Source organism: Ahaetulla prasina, chromosome 6 (genome assembly GCF_028640845.1).
Source record: "Ahaetulla prasina isolate Xishuangbanna chromosome 6, ASM2864084v1, whole genome shotgun sequence".
Lineage (NCBI taxonomy): Eukaryota > Metazoa > Chordata > Lepidosauria > Squamata > Colubridae > Ahaetulla > Ahaetulla prasina.
In genome coordinates, this window is record NC_080544.1 from 24,944,491 (window position 1) to 24,958,718 (window position 14,228).

Here is a 14,228-nt window from a genome sequence, read left to right on the forward strand (position 1 = left end):
TTCCTCTGTAGAACTGGATCAGTAGCTCCTTGGGCAGTTTGAGCTTTCTGAGTTGGCACAGAAAGAACAGTCTTTGTTGTCCTTTTTTGATGATGTTTTTGATGTTAACTGAATTACGGCCTTGTAATGTCTTCCCATGGAGTGAACCAAGTCTTTTAGTTCTGCAGCTGTTCTAATGTGAAACTAAGATTGAAGGATTGCTTCTATTAACTGGGTTTTATTGCTGGGTTGCTTCTGACTAACAAGTTTCTTTAGTCGGCTCCATAGATTTTCAATTGGGTTAAGTAAGGTCTGGGCTATTCCCAGGCCATTCCAGCAGTGGAATAGGATTATCTTGAAACTCAAAAAAAAAAAAAAAAGTGGCATTAGTAGACATCAAACCTCAAAAATACTCTTTTCCCAAAAGATTTTCACAATTTTGGCCACTATTGTAACTAGGACCCATTTTAAGAGTCTAACACTTGTGGCTTTATTTTATTTATTTATTTATTTATTACTTATTTTATGTATATATCTGATAGATACATACATTGAAAGTTATATATAGGTCTAGGAGCCTAAAGGTATTGAAATATCCAGAAATAGAGTGAGTACATTTGAGCTTTCAGAAATAATGCAGAATTAACCTTCCTGGACAATATACCCCATTAAGCAATACTGAGTGAAGGCTCTGCTTGTTCGATGTTTCACTGGCAGCAGTGCTATGCGTCAGGCTTCAACGAATGTCAAAAATATGTGCTCTTGCATCAAAGGATTTACAATTTCACAGTAGGTAAGGCAAGAAAAAAAACCCCAGAAAAAGAAAGAGAAAGTGGAGACTGAAATAGAAAGGTGAAGGAAAGGCCATTGTCCACTTCTACCCCAAGTGACAAACTTGACTAGAAAACAAGTAATAAATAGCAACCTTTCCAGACTAGTTTCCTTTAAAATGGAATACAACTCCACCCTTGAACTTAAATAGCAAATGGCTACAGAGTTTGTCAGGCTGACTCCAATTGAATGGGATGTTTCTAAAGCTGAGATGCTGAACAGTGGACTTTTGGGAACATTGGACCTTTTTCTGGAGCTCCAGAAAATGCTTAGCGGAGCTGTCCTTCATAGGTGCACATCATCTAAACTAGACAAGTATCTGGAAAAAAAGACAATTCAGAGGAACTCAAAGAATCAAAGGATCCTTGGCCTTCAAAAAGGGAGGTCTTGATAAAGGCATTTCCATGTGGCACTGTTGATGCCCCTGTCAGGGTTCCAGCGGATGCCCTAATTAAATCATGAGCCTCGAGCCAAGCTTCAAAAGAAATCCAGTTTATTTATTAGGAGCTTCATGTCCACACATTCCAAGTGAAGCCAACTCTGACCCCACGTAATTTACAGCCCAATCTTGATCGTGTTTCCCCCCTCTCCCCCAGAGTGTGTCATCAGTCACATTCGCCAACGGAGCAATTTTGCAGATTGTAGAGATCACTCCCCTCCAGCCGCTGTGGGTAACCCTGGGTGACAGCCTTGAGAGAGATATGTCTGAAATGCGCTTTTGTTTTTCGGCTGCCGTACTTCTTCGCCAATTTCCCATCCCCCTTGCCTAGGGCAACTCCAGAGCAGGCCAGGAATGCTTTGCAAGTTGACAGCCCCCTTCACAAGAGTTTGCTTTACAAGTGGCTTGTAAATGTATCTTCTATCTTCTATCTGTTCTATCTTCTGCTGAATCTAGAATACTGAGATTTCTAAGTCAGTTAATACTTCCTCTAGCAAACCAACAGATGGGTATAAGTTGTAACATTCAGGAGCTGACCTACTCATAAACACCGCTATCCTCTACAGGCAGTTCTTGGCTTAAAACCATTTGTTTAGTGACGCTTCAAAGTTACGATGACATTGAAAAAAGTGACTTATGACCATTTTTCACGAACACCATGTGATCAAAATTCAGATGCTTGACAACTGGTTCATATTTATGATGGTTGAAGTATCCCGGGGTCATGTGATCACCTTTTGCCACCTTCTGACAAACAAAGTCAATGGAGAAGCCACCTTCACTGTACAATTTATTACTTAACAACGGCAGCGATTCACTGTGGGAAGAAAGATCATAAAATGAGGTAAAATTTGCTTAGCAACAGAAATTTTGGGCTCAGTTGTGGTTGTAACTTGAGGAATACCTGGACTCAGTATTTAAAAAAATGAAGACTATTAGGAGAACCCCTTTCCTTTTCCTTCCTCTCCACATGTTGTCTGGTCATTTGCTGAAAATCTGAACGATGAGAAGTTGCCCATCATGCCACTGAATATGAAACCCACTCTAAACTGCAATGCGAAATAGCAGCATGTTAGCTCTTTCCAAAACCAGGTAATTTTCTTAATAACTGGAAACCAGGCTCCAGTCACTGCAATGGGGAAAAGAATTATCTATAAACAACCCGAAGGCACTAAACATCTACCCCAAACACTCATGATCTGTTCTGCTGGCATATCTCTGGGTAATTTTTTTAAAATTTCATTTTGTCACAACCGTATACACAAACATTGTCATAAATAAAACAACGTATCATGAAGAATATATATAAGTAAAAAAAATTATATGCATCAGCTATATTAATTTGATATAATGAAGGGAACAATAGGACAGGAACGGTAGGCACTTTTGTGCTCTTATGCACGCCCCTTATAGTCCTCTTAGGAATGGGGTGAGGTCAATAGTAGACAGTTTTTGGTTGAAGATTTTGGGATTTTGAGTAGAGACTATGGAGTCAGGTAATGAGCTCCAAGCATTAACAACTCTGTTGCAGAAGTCATATTTTCTGCAATCAAGTTTGAAGCGGTTGACATTAAGCTTGAATCTATTTTTAGCTCTTGTAATATTGCGATTGAAGCTGAAGTAGTCTTTTACAGGAAGGATATTGCAATAGATGATTTTGTGTGTTAAATTTTTTTAAAATTTAATTATTTAAATTTAAATTTAAATTTAATTTAAATTTAAATTGTGTTAAAGCTTTGCTGGCTGAGGGACTCTGGGAGTTGAAGTCCACAAAGTCTTAAAGGGACCAAGGTTGGAGACCCCTGTTCTAGTCTAACCTCTGCTCAAGCAGGAGACCCTATACAATTTCAGACAAATGGTTGTCCAAATCTCTTCCTAAAAGCTTCCAGGGATGAAGCACCCACAACTTCTGAAAGCCAGCCATTCCACGGATTGTTCTCACCATTAAGAAATTTCTCCTTAGTCCTTAGTTAGTTCTCGTCTTCTTTAGTTTCCATCCATTATTTCTTGTCCTGTCTCCAGGTGGTTTGGAGAATAGGTTGAGCTCCTCTTCTTTGAGGCAGCCCCTTAGATATTGGAAGAATGCGATCATGTCCCCCCTAATCCTTCTTTTCATTAAACTAAAGGTAAAGGTAAACGTTCCCCTCGCACATACGTGCTAGTCTTTGCCAACTCTAGGGGGCGGTGCTCATCTCCCTTTCAAAGCCGAAGAGCCAGTGCTGTCCGAAGATGTCTCCGTGGTCATGTGGCTGGCATGACTAAACGCCAAAGGCGCATGGAACGCTGTTACCTTCCCACCAAAGGTGGTCTCTATTTTTTCTACTTGCATTTTTACGTGCTTTTGAAACTGCTAGGTTGGCAAAAGCTGGGACAAGTAATGGGAGCTCACCCTGTTACACGGCAGCACTAGGGATTCGAACCGCTGGGATTCACTAGCGCTAGGGATTCGAACTAGGCATACCCAATTACTGCTACCGTTCTTCATATGTTTTAGCCTCCAGTCCGGTGGTGAAATCCTCCTTGGATCGCCACTGGTTTGTTGCCTGCACATGTGTAGTACGTGCCAAATGCGCGCTATGGATGCCCATGCACAGCACATGCCAAAAGCACGCTGCGCACACATGCACAGTGCGCGCCAAATGCACACTTCACACAGAAAAAGAAGACCTCACTAGGTAAGTAGAACAGCGAGGGGGGGAACAGCTGTGCCACACGATTCAGCTTTTATTTCCTGCTTTCTAGTGGGCTAAACTGCAAGGCACAGCTGATCATCAGAAATACCAGTTCAGACAAACCAGTAGGTTTTTTTAACTACCGGTTTCACTGAACCGGTAGCTTTTTAAACTACCAGTTCTCCCAAACTGGTAGCTTTTTTTAAACTACCGGTTTGCCTGAACCGGTAGTTTTTATCACTGCCGGTTTGCCTGAATCAGAGCAAACGGGTAGCATTTCACCCCTGCTCCAGTCCCTTCTTGGTTGCTCTTCTCTGCACTCTTTCCAGAGTCTCCTCATTCTTCTCATGGCAGATCCTTCTTCTAGCAGCAGACTTCCTGGGTTGGCATTGTTCTCTGTCCTAAATGCTAAAAAAAAAAAAAGAGGAATAACCAAGAGTGCATTTTTGGGAAGTCTCTAATTCTATGTTAAATGTTTCAACACCGTTCTAAATTTATGAAGCCCTGGTTAGAGGCTCCCAATATTCTTGTAATTAGATGTGCCTTTGAGCATGGACCGTGGACAGAAGTTTAGGGGTTCTAGCCATCCTATCTTACTGGTGACACCACTCAGTTTTTCTTCCTGCAGTAATACAAACACAGCAGATCGTGCCTCTGACAATTGCCCCCATCCCTCAGAATCACCAAAGTTCAACAGTTCCCAACTTTGCCAACTTTAAGACTTGTGGACTTCAACTCCCAGAGTTCCCCAGCCAGTCATGCTAAGGAATTCAACCCCTGCCCCCCAGGGGTTTGGTCAGTGTAGCCAGTGACAAGGGATGCTGCAAACTGTCGTTCAGTAGTACCTAGAAATGCTATTGTCTCCCGACTCTAGGTGATAGGAGAGAACAAAAGTTCTCAAACCATAGATAATTAGAAAGACTAATGCATAATTAGAAAGGCTAACACGGTGTATGAAGCAGTGAATAATAAGTCAGGGTCATCCAAACCTTCAGGAGCAAGGATTAGATCTGACTTTCTTTCTTTTTTAATGTTTTTTATTTTATAGATATACATTTAAAACATCAGCAATTCCTTCCATGTGGCGTCTCGGTGTTTTCTTCCTGGCTCCATCATTTTTTTGTTTCTTCTTTCTTCATTTCAATTTAAACTATTACCATTTTTCCACAAATACATTATTATCCTTTTCTTACATAATTATCCATTGCTTACCTGGACCTTTCTTCTAACCAATGGTAAAATTTATCCCATATCTTAAAATATTCTGAATCTTCTCTTTCTTTAATCATCAAAGTTAATCTGTTCATTTCTGCACAATCTAAAATTTTTCTAATAATTTCTCCTTCCAGGTATTTTCTCTGCTTTCCAATTATGTGCAAAAACTATTCTTGCTGCTGTAATTACATGTATAATCAAATAAATATTTTCTTTACTAATTTTCTTTGGTAGGATCCCCAATAAAAACAACTCCGGTTTTAAATCAATATGTTGTTGGGTTATTTCTTCTAAGCAACCCTTTATTTTCTTCCAATAGTTTTTGGCTTCTGGATCTGATTTTCTTGTGATACTATACCAGTGTTGGAGAACCTTTCGTGTTCTCGCATGCCAGCCCGCGTGCCGGAAGTGGCATGCGAAAATGTCCCAAATGTGCAGCCTCGCCGGCTCCTGTCGCGTTCGTGCGTTCAAATGCACGCTGGCCAGTTGGCCGTCGCACACGCGGTGCCGGCAACTCCGGAAGTGCGGTGATCCATCGCGCATGCGTGCGACACCACCCCGGAAGGCCGGGTGCCGGCTCGCGCACGCGCAATGGACTGCCACACTTTTGGGGCCCGCCAGCATCATGCGTGCAACAGCCAGCTGGCCAGCGTGCATTTGAATGCAGGAATGCAGCGAGGAGCCGGCATAGGACAATTTCACGTGCCAATTCTGGCATACGTGCCATAGGTTCGCCAACACTGTACTATACACTCTGCCTTGAAAATTTCTTCACTTGGCCTATTTGATAAATAAACAATTTTAGCAAGGTGGGGGGGGAGAGATACTATTTATCTATAATTTGCCTGATCAGTCACCAAATGTGGTAACCATGGCAGTGGGGAGAGGTGTGTACCCCCTCCTCCTCCTTTTTTAGACCATCCTGTTTTCCCCTTTCCCTACGTACAAACTGACTCAGACTGACAGGAGCAGCACTTCCACCAGCTTTGCCTCCTGGCTGAGCGAGAAAGCATTGAACAAAGGTAGTTAGCTGACTATGCTTCGAACACCAGGGAGCTGAGATTTCTGCCTGCTGCGTTGTTGTGGATAAAATCACCAGCAACTTGCAGTTGTTCCTCAGAAAGAGATGGGAGTTATAGAAGAGACCCAGCCTTGAATCCATTGTCCTGAAGTTGGTGGGGCTGACAGGAATTTTCAACAAAACTCTGTCCAAAAAGCATTCCTGGGTATGCAAGGATATTTCCCACTCTCCTTTAAACCAAGGAGGGAAATAAATTGAAAATCTCTTCATCTCTTCCCCTGCAGTTCTAACTGAGGACTTCAGCTGTCTTTAACTAAGTGCTGTTTGCACCTGCTCTTGAAACAGAAAGGGGGGTGGGGAAAGGTATGTCGGTTTTTAGTCATTCTGGAACTCAGAGGTCAATTTAGGAGAAAATAGAAGTGTAGAGGGAAGCAGTATCTCAGCAAGCCATCAGTAGCTGTCAGAAGAACTGTGGGGATAGTTTCAAGGCTAGCTTTCCTGGAAATAAATAATCCAGTTTTCTTGCCTCTGTGTAAAGAGAGAGTAAGCCTCTAAAAGGCAACATGCAGCAGATCTCAGCTCACCGCTGAACCATCAGTTCAACCAATATCGTTGGAGAAGAAGCTGCGAATTAAGAAAAGCATGGAAAAGGAGGAAGGTAAGGGCCTCAGATTCTTCTTCTTTTCTTGGAAAACCTGGTTTGTTTATAGTTTGATTGAAAGCCTGCTAAAATCCTGGCGTTTTGTTTTCTCCGGTGACTGATTCAAACTCTGTAAAATCAAGGAGTTACCTGAGATCAGGTAGCAATCCCAAATAACTTCTTTCTTAAATTTTGTTTTCCCATGTGGAAAATATGCTTTATTGTTGTAGAGAGACGGAGAGGATGCAAGTGAAAAGAATTCACTGAAGTTTGTTTTTCTTGCTTTTCGAAGCCATACGTTCTGAATGCTTGAGAAATCTACATGTTTATTCCACCAATTTAAAATTAATCAAATTAAATTAAAACCCTAATGTAATTTCTAGTTCATACACTTTCCAGGGCAGGTGAGGTTGCTCTTACCAATTGCCATTCCAGGCTAAACTTGGAATCTTGTATTCTACCAGTCTGTTGAACTTCCAGGAAGTAGAATGGATTATTTGGGTATATGGCTTGAAGCATTATTCCCTATGAGCATCTGGTAAAACTACGGTAGTTCCTGCTGCCTCTATCACCCTTCCAAAACCTGTTACAGGAAATGGAAGAGGGGAAAAGAAAATGTCCATTCCATGTACATTGTATTAATTAGAGTATAACTATATAATCTGAGAAGTTCTAAATATAAAACTATGGCAATCCATTCCGGTTGTCCATCCGTTTCATGTCATCACGTAGCTGTCCCAGAATCAAAGATCTATGTCCTTTTGAAATTAATGGGGAGGATAAGGATCAAACAGTTCTCTTTCCCAGATGGCTCGAGGCAATAAAATTGTTTGCTCCTATCACAGCCATGGGGTTGAGCTTAAAGGGACTACGGGAGATGATAGAGGACAGGAAGACCTGGAGGAATGTTGTCCATGGGGTCGTGATGGGTCGGACACGACTTTGTGACTAACAACAACATCACAGCCATGTTTTTTGATAGCTTCATAAAACTAAACACTTTTGGGTTCTGTTTATAAACAGGATAAAAAGCATTATTTGGGAACAATGAATAACCTTGCTTTTGTGTGTGTGTATGAATGCATGCATAGCAATTCCCTTCCTATCTGCATGATTATCTTTATGTTCCTTGCCATCTTCTGGACAATAAATCTTGACTCTTTAGAGTCTTAATTTCATACTCAGGGGCTTGCTAATAGCATAAGCACACACATAACAATTTTATTACAGACCAGATACAAAGTCCGTCTTCCTAGGGGAACACACACACACACACAAATCAAATCCTTATGTTTATATCTGCTCCAGACTGTAAATTCAAGGCATTTTCCTCCTGCCTTTTTGTGACCATGGAATTTTGGCTACTCTCTTCCCAATCTTGAGATTGGGCAGCATCTTCTAACTGTTTATATAAAGGCTCTGTCAAGCCTGAGAAATGATATTCTTGCCTCATCAGCAATCTTTTATCTTTCTACCTTCATGAAGAACATGCATCTTGCATTAGGTTTATTTTTTTCTTCAAATAAACATTTGATCTTGCTTGGGATATCCAAATGGCTCCTACGTCCCTTGGTTTTAGATGTTCCTGTAGCTTTTTTCCCCCCAAGTTGAGAGGTGCCAGCTCTTCTTGGAATTTCAGTTTTCCGAGAAGGATATGAAGACGTACAACGCTTGTTAAACAAGAAGTGACAATCTACATGCTATGAAGGTGTTTGACATTGCACTGCTAGCATTTGGGGGCAAAATCAAATTTTCAGCAAATCCCTCAAATCAGTCACAGATCATGTTGCTCATCTTGCTACCACTGGTCCAATGTGTGTGTATTTTCAGAGAGTCTTTCATTTCCATCTTTAAAAATGGCACACTCTTTTTGCACCCTCTCCTCCCAGTAATCCTCCCAGTAATGGAACCCTCACCACATCTCTGACATCAATACAATTGAACGTGTCCAGAAATATTTTACAAGAAGAGTTCTCCATTCCTCTGAAAACAACAAAATATCTTATCCCACCAGACTTGAAATCCTAGGCTTAGAAAACTTGGAACTCCGTCGCCTTCGACAAGACCTAAGTTTAACTCACAGAATCATCTATTGTAATGTCCTTCCTGTCAAAGACTACTTCAGCTTTAATTGCAATAATACAAGGGCAACCAATAGATTTAAACTTAATGTTAACCGCTTTAATCTAGATTGCAGAAAATATGACTTCTGTAACAGAATCATCAGTGCTTGGAATACTTTACCTGACTCTGTGGTCTCTTCCCATAATCCTAAAAGCTTTAACCAAAAACTTTCTACTATTGACCTCACCCCATTCCTAAGAGGACCATAAGGGGCGTGCATAAGCGCACAAACGTGCCTACCGTTCCTGTCCTATTGTTTTTCTTTTCTTCTTCCTATATATATATATATATATGCTTATACCTCCTAACATTTACTCATATATATGTTTATATGTTTATATACTATATAATCTTTTTGTATGATGTTGTGACAAAATAAATAAATAAGAAAATAAGAAATAATCTCTCCATCTTTCCGATGACATCATTGGTGATTAGTGGGAGCAATTTTCACCCCGCAAGCCAAGAAAAATTTCCATCTGTACATTAACTGCATGCAACTCCTGTGTTCACACAAGTTGTTATACCCAAAGAAATAAACCTTTTTTAAGGTTGGAAGTGATGTCCTCCTTAACACAGCATGCTGACACAATAGTCGAATTCTCACAATATGCTCAACTATAAATGACCCAAACACCTTGTAGTTCAGTCTAGTATACCGAATCTCCTTTTACTCTAGTCTAGTGTATTGAGTAACCCACAATTTTGTTTTCTGCAATGGTAGGCTATTCATGTAGGCCAAAGGTAAGATGAGGGCAAAGGTGGGCTGCTGCCAGTTCGGACCGGTTTGGACCGGTTTAGGTGAACAGGTAGTCGTGACTCACCAGCACTATCCTATCCTATATTGCCGTGCTTTTGAAGCCGCACGCATCCGCGGAAGGCTGCACACACTCACATTTTCAGTGCTGGGCGAACCGTTTGTAACAACTGGCAGCACCCAACCACTGGATGAGGATTTTGGAGCAAAGCCCTACAATAGTGATGGCACTTTTGCCATTGCATGCCAAAAGTGGGGGGAGCATGTGCCACACCCATAATTCAATGCACCCCCCTGCACATGTGTGCATGACACACACACACACCGCACTCCCCCCGCTTTTGGCACATGATGTCATGGTGGGCCCAGTAGGCCTGTTTTTCACCCTCCCCAGGGTCCAGAGGCTTTCTTGAAGCCTTGGGAGGGCAAAAATGGCCTACCCCCACCCTGAGGCCCTCTAGAGGCTGGAAATAGCCCGTTTGCCAACTTCCAGTGGGACTGGAGTCCTGTTTTTCACTCTCCCCAGGCTCCAGAGCCTTTCTACGAGCCTGGGGAGGGCAAAAATGACCTTACACATACACACCCTGGAGGCCCTCTGGAGCCCAGAAATGCCCCATTTCCTGACTTCCGGTAGGACCTGAACTAGGACAATGCTCATGGGCTCACCGATATGGCTCCGTGTGCTTCCTGTGGCACACGTGCCATAGGTTCACCATCACGGCCCTACAAATAGCTTGCAGTTCCTAGAGGACCTCAATGCTTTCATAGGATTTCTTGCAGAGAAGCCCGCTCTGTTCCTGCTTTTAGCGCAGCACATATTTTCTGTTCTAAGGGGATGCATTTCACATGTCCTGGTTTTTGGGACAAAAAGATGACTCATCTTTCTCTCTGGTAACTCCTTTGCAGAAATCTGCTGCTTTCTTTGTTCCTACTCCAGGCTCAATTTATATATATATATATATATTCCTTGACTGGAAAAACATCTCAAAGTTCCATCTCTAGATGTGATCTGGCTGATCATGGCTGAGGTCTTCTAAAAGACTCTTTGCACAACTACAGAGTCGAAGCTTCATATCTGAGAGATGGGACCGCCTGCATTCAAATCTCATTACAGAATCTTCAAATACAGCACAAAAAGGAGTTGCAAGGAAATCCTTAATACATCTTGATTTATTTATCCTCAACCAAGATCCAAGAAAATATTGGGGGGGAGGGGGGAAATGTCAGAATTGAATTGCTTAAATCTGACACTAGGTTTAATTTTCCAAGCTGATAGAGCAGAAGTCACAGAATCTCAGCATTTTTGAATTCCATCTGGAGTGCGTGGAGCTGGCAGATGAATGGTTACAAAACCTTTGAGATGACAGACCAGGTATCAATAAATAAAAACTGCCCCTCAGCACGAGCAACAAAGGATCAAATACCATCTGAAAGACTAGCATATTTATTAGAATACAAACCAGTATTCTCAAACTGCTGTCCTTCAAATATCCTGTAGCATACAGGAGATGGCAGGAGTATTCTGGAGGGTACTTGATAGGAGAAGGCAGCCATAGAGGTGTGCAGACTAAAATCTGTTTTCAGACAGAACAATCCTACCTTGTTTCCCCCCAAAATAAGACCTCCCCTGATAATAAGCCCAATCGGACTTTTGAGTGCATGGCAGTAAGGCCAAGCACTTATTTCAGGGTTCAAAAAAAATATAAGACAGGGTCTTATTTTCGGGGAAACACAGGTACATAGATTTCCGTAGAAGTAAGTTCCATTTCTTATACACTTAAGTCCCAATCAGTTACTCCAAGTGGAACAATTACAGCCTTTAGTGTTTTCTTTAGCTTAAATAATTATTCCTTTAGGAAGAAAGTTCTGAAAACAAAAGTTATGTGTGTTAGTCCTTCCTAAAACACTGCTTAGTTCAATTAATTTTCAAGCATTTTAAAAAGTTCCCATAGAAGAGGATATATGTAGGCTCAAGGTGGAACTGGGGAGTTTTTGGTGGTCTCTGAGCTTGATCGTTTGCTTGCAAATGTTGCATTACCCAATTAGGTAACACCATCAGTGCAAGGGAATATGGTTTGCTGCCTATTTACATGCAGCAGCTTGTCCTGGCAGTTTTGGGGGTGGGGTTATTCCACCTTGGTAGTTCCTTGATTAGATTAATATTGCTTTTTGCTTAATGGTTTGTCTGGTGCTCATCCCTGCTTATCTGGGTGTTGCTGCTAGGGAGGATCTTTTTGTTTCCTTGTTAGGTTTTCTTATTGTCTCCTTTCAATGGTGGGAAAATGTGATTTATCTCTACGTGTCTATTGATGGCTGATTTGTCTGAATGAGAAACTTCCATGAATTCTGCAGTATGTTTGGATTTGGCTTACTCTAAGTTACTAATAGATTCCTAGATGAAACTGTGGCTGAATCTGCCCATGTGTTGTGAAATTAAGGAGTTTTCAACATGTCTTCTGAAAGCAGTTGGTGTTTATGGATGTGTTCTGTAGTCTTCTATCTCTGGCTGTTGCAGACTTTCCACGGTATGTTGTACATGAACCCTGTTTTTTCTTTCTTGTGCTTTCTTGTGGGTTGTTTTGTTTGCTTTGGAGAGCTTTAGTTGGTTTGTGTGCTACAATGATGCTATGTCATTCTAGCAGTCAATTGGTTGTTTTTGAGCTGTATTTGAAGTAAGAACATGTTATCCTTTTCACATATTGAGCAACAAGGCAGGGGCCATTATAATCTCTTTATAATAATTTGAATAGAATTTATTGGCCAAGTGTGATTGGACACACAAGGAATTTGTCTTGGTGCATATGCTCTCAGTGTACATAAAAGAAAAGATACGTTCATCAAGGTACAACATTTACAACACAATTGATGGTCAATATATCAATATAAATCATAAGGATTGCCAGCAACAAGTTATAGTCATACAGTCATAAGTGGAAAGAGATTGGTGATGGGAACTATGAAACGATTAATAGTAGTGCAGATTCAGTAAATAGTCTGACAGTGTTGAGGGAATTATTTGTTTAGCAGAGTGATGGCCTTCGGGAAAAAACTGTTCTTGTGTCTAGTTGTTCTGGTGTGCAGTGCTCTATAGCGTCGTTTTGAGGGTAGGAGTTGAAACAGTTTATGTCCAGGATGCGAGGGATCTGCAAATATTTTCACGGCCCTCTTCTTGATTCGTGCAGTATACAGGTCCTCAATGGAAGGCAGGTTGGTAGCAATTATTTTTTCTGCAGTTCTAATTATCCTCTGAAGTCTGTGTCTTTCTTGTTGGGTTGCCAAACCAGACAGTTATAGAGGTGCAAATGACAGACTCAATAATTCCTCTGTAGAATTGGATCAGCAGCTCCTTGGGCAGTTTGAGCTTACTGAGTTGGCGCAGAAAGAACATTCTTTGTTGTCCTTTTTTAATGATGTTTTTGATGTTAGCTGTCCATTTGAGATCTTGCGATATGATAGAACCCAGAAATTTGAAGGTTTCTACTGTTGATACTGTGTTGTCAAGTATTGTGAGAGGTGGAAGTATGGAAGGGTTTTTCCTAAAGTCTACCACCATTTCTACGGTTTTGAGTGTGTTCAGTTCCAGATTGTTTTGGTTGCACCACAAGGCTAGTCGTTCGACCTCTTGTCTATATGCGGATTCGTCATTGTCTCGAATGAGACCAATCACTGTTGTGTCATCTGCGAACTTCAGTAGCTTAACAGATGGATCATTGGAGATGCAGTCATTGGTATACAGAGAGAAGAGAAGTGGGGAGAGCACACAGCCTTGGGGGGCCCCTGTGCTAATTGTACAGGTATTTGATGTGATCTTGCTTAGCTTCACCTGCTGCTTCCTGTTTGTTAGGAAGCTTGTGATCCACTTACAAGTCTGTTCCGGTACCTGTAGCTGTATTCCACAGAATAGAATCTTATTAGAATCTGGTCCCTATCAGCTAACATTCTTTGGCTAAGGGGATCTCAGTGCTGGGATTCAGCCAGTTCTGTCCAGTTCAAGTGAACCGGTAGTGGTGACTGCGGGAGGCTCCGCCCACCCTCCTGGAAGTAATGCGCGAGCACTGTGCATGTACAGAGAGCAATGATTAAACACCAAAGGTGCATGGAATGCTGTTACCTTCCCACCAACAGTGGTCCCTATTTTTTTACTTGCATTTTTTACCTGCCTTCGAACTGCTAGGTTGGCAGAAGCTGGGACAAGTAACGGGAGCTCACCCTGTTACACGGCAGCACTAGGGATTCGAACCGCTGAACTACCGACCTTTCGACCGACAAGCTCAGCATCTTAGCCACTAAGCCACCACATCCCTAAAGTTTTATGTTACTATTTTAGTCTAGTGTACCAAAAGGAATCGGAAGTCAACACCTTTTTCCTCCTTTTTCCTTCTGCCCTGCACTTTTCTCTCTTCTCTTTTTCTCTCCATTATTTTAATTTTTCGTCATATGGTTTGTATTTTATATTTTGATAAACCAACAAAAGAGGTAATCTAGTGTAGGAATTTAGCACCCACCCCCCTCCTAGAAGAATGAAATATTTTAGAAAATATTGAAAAAGG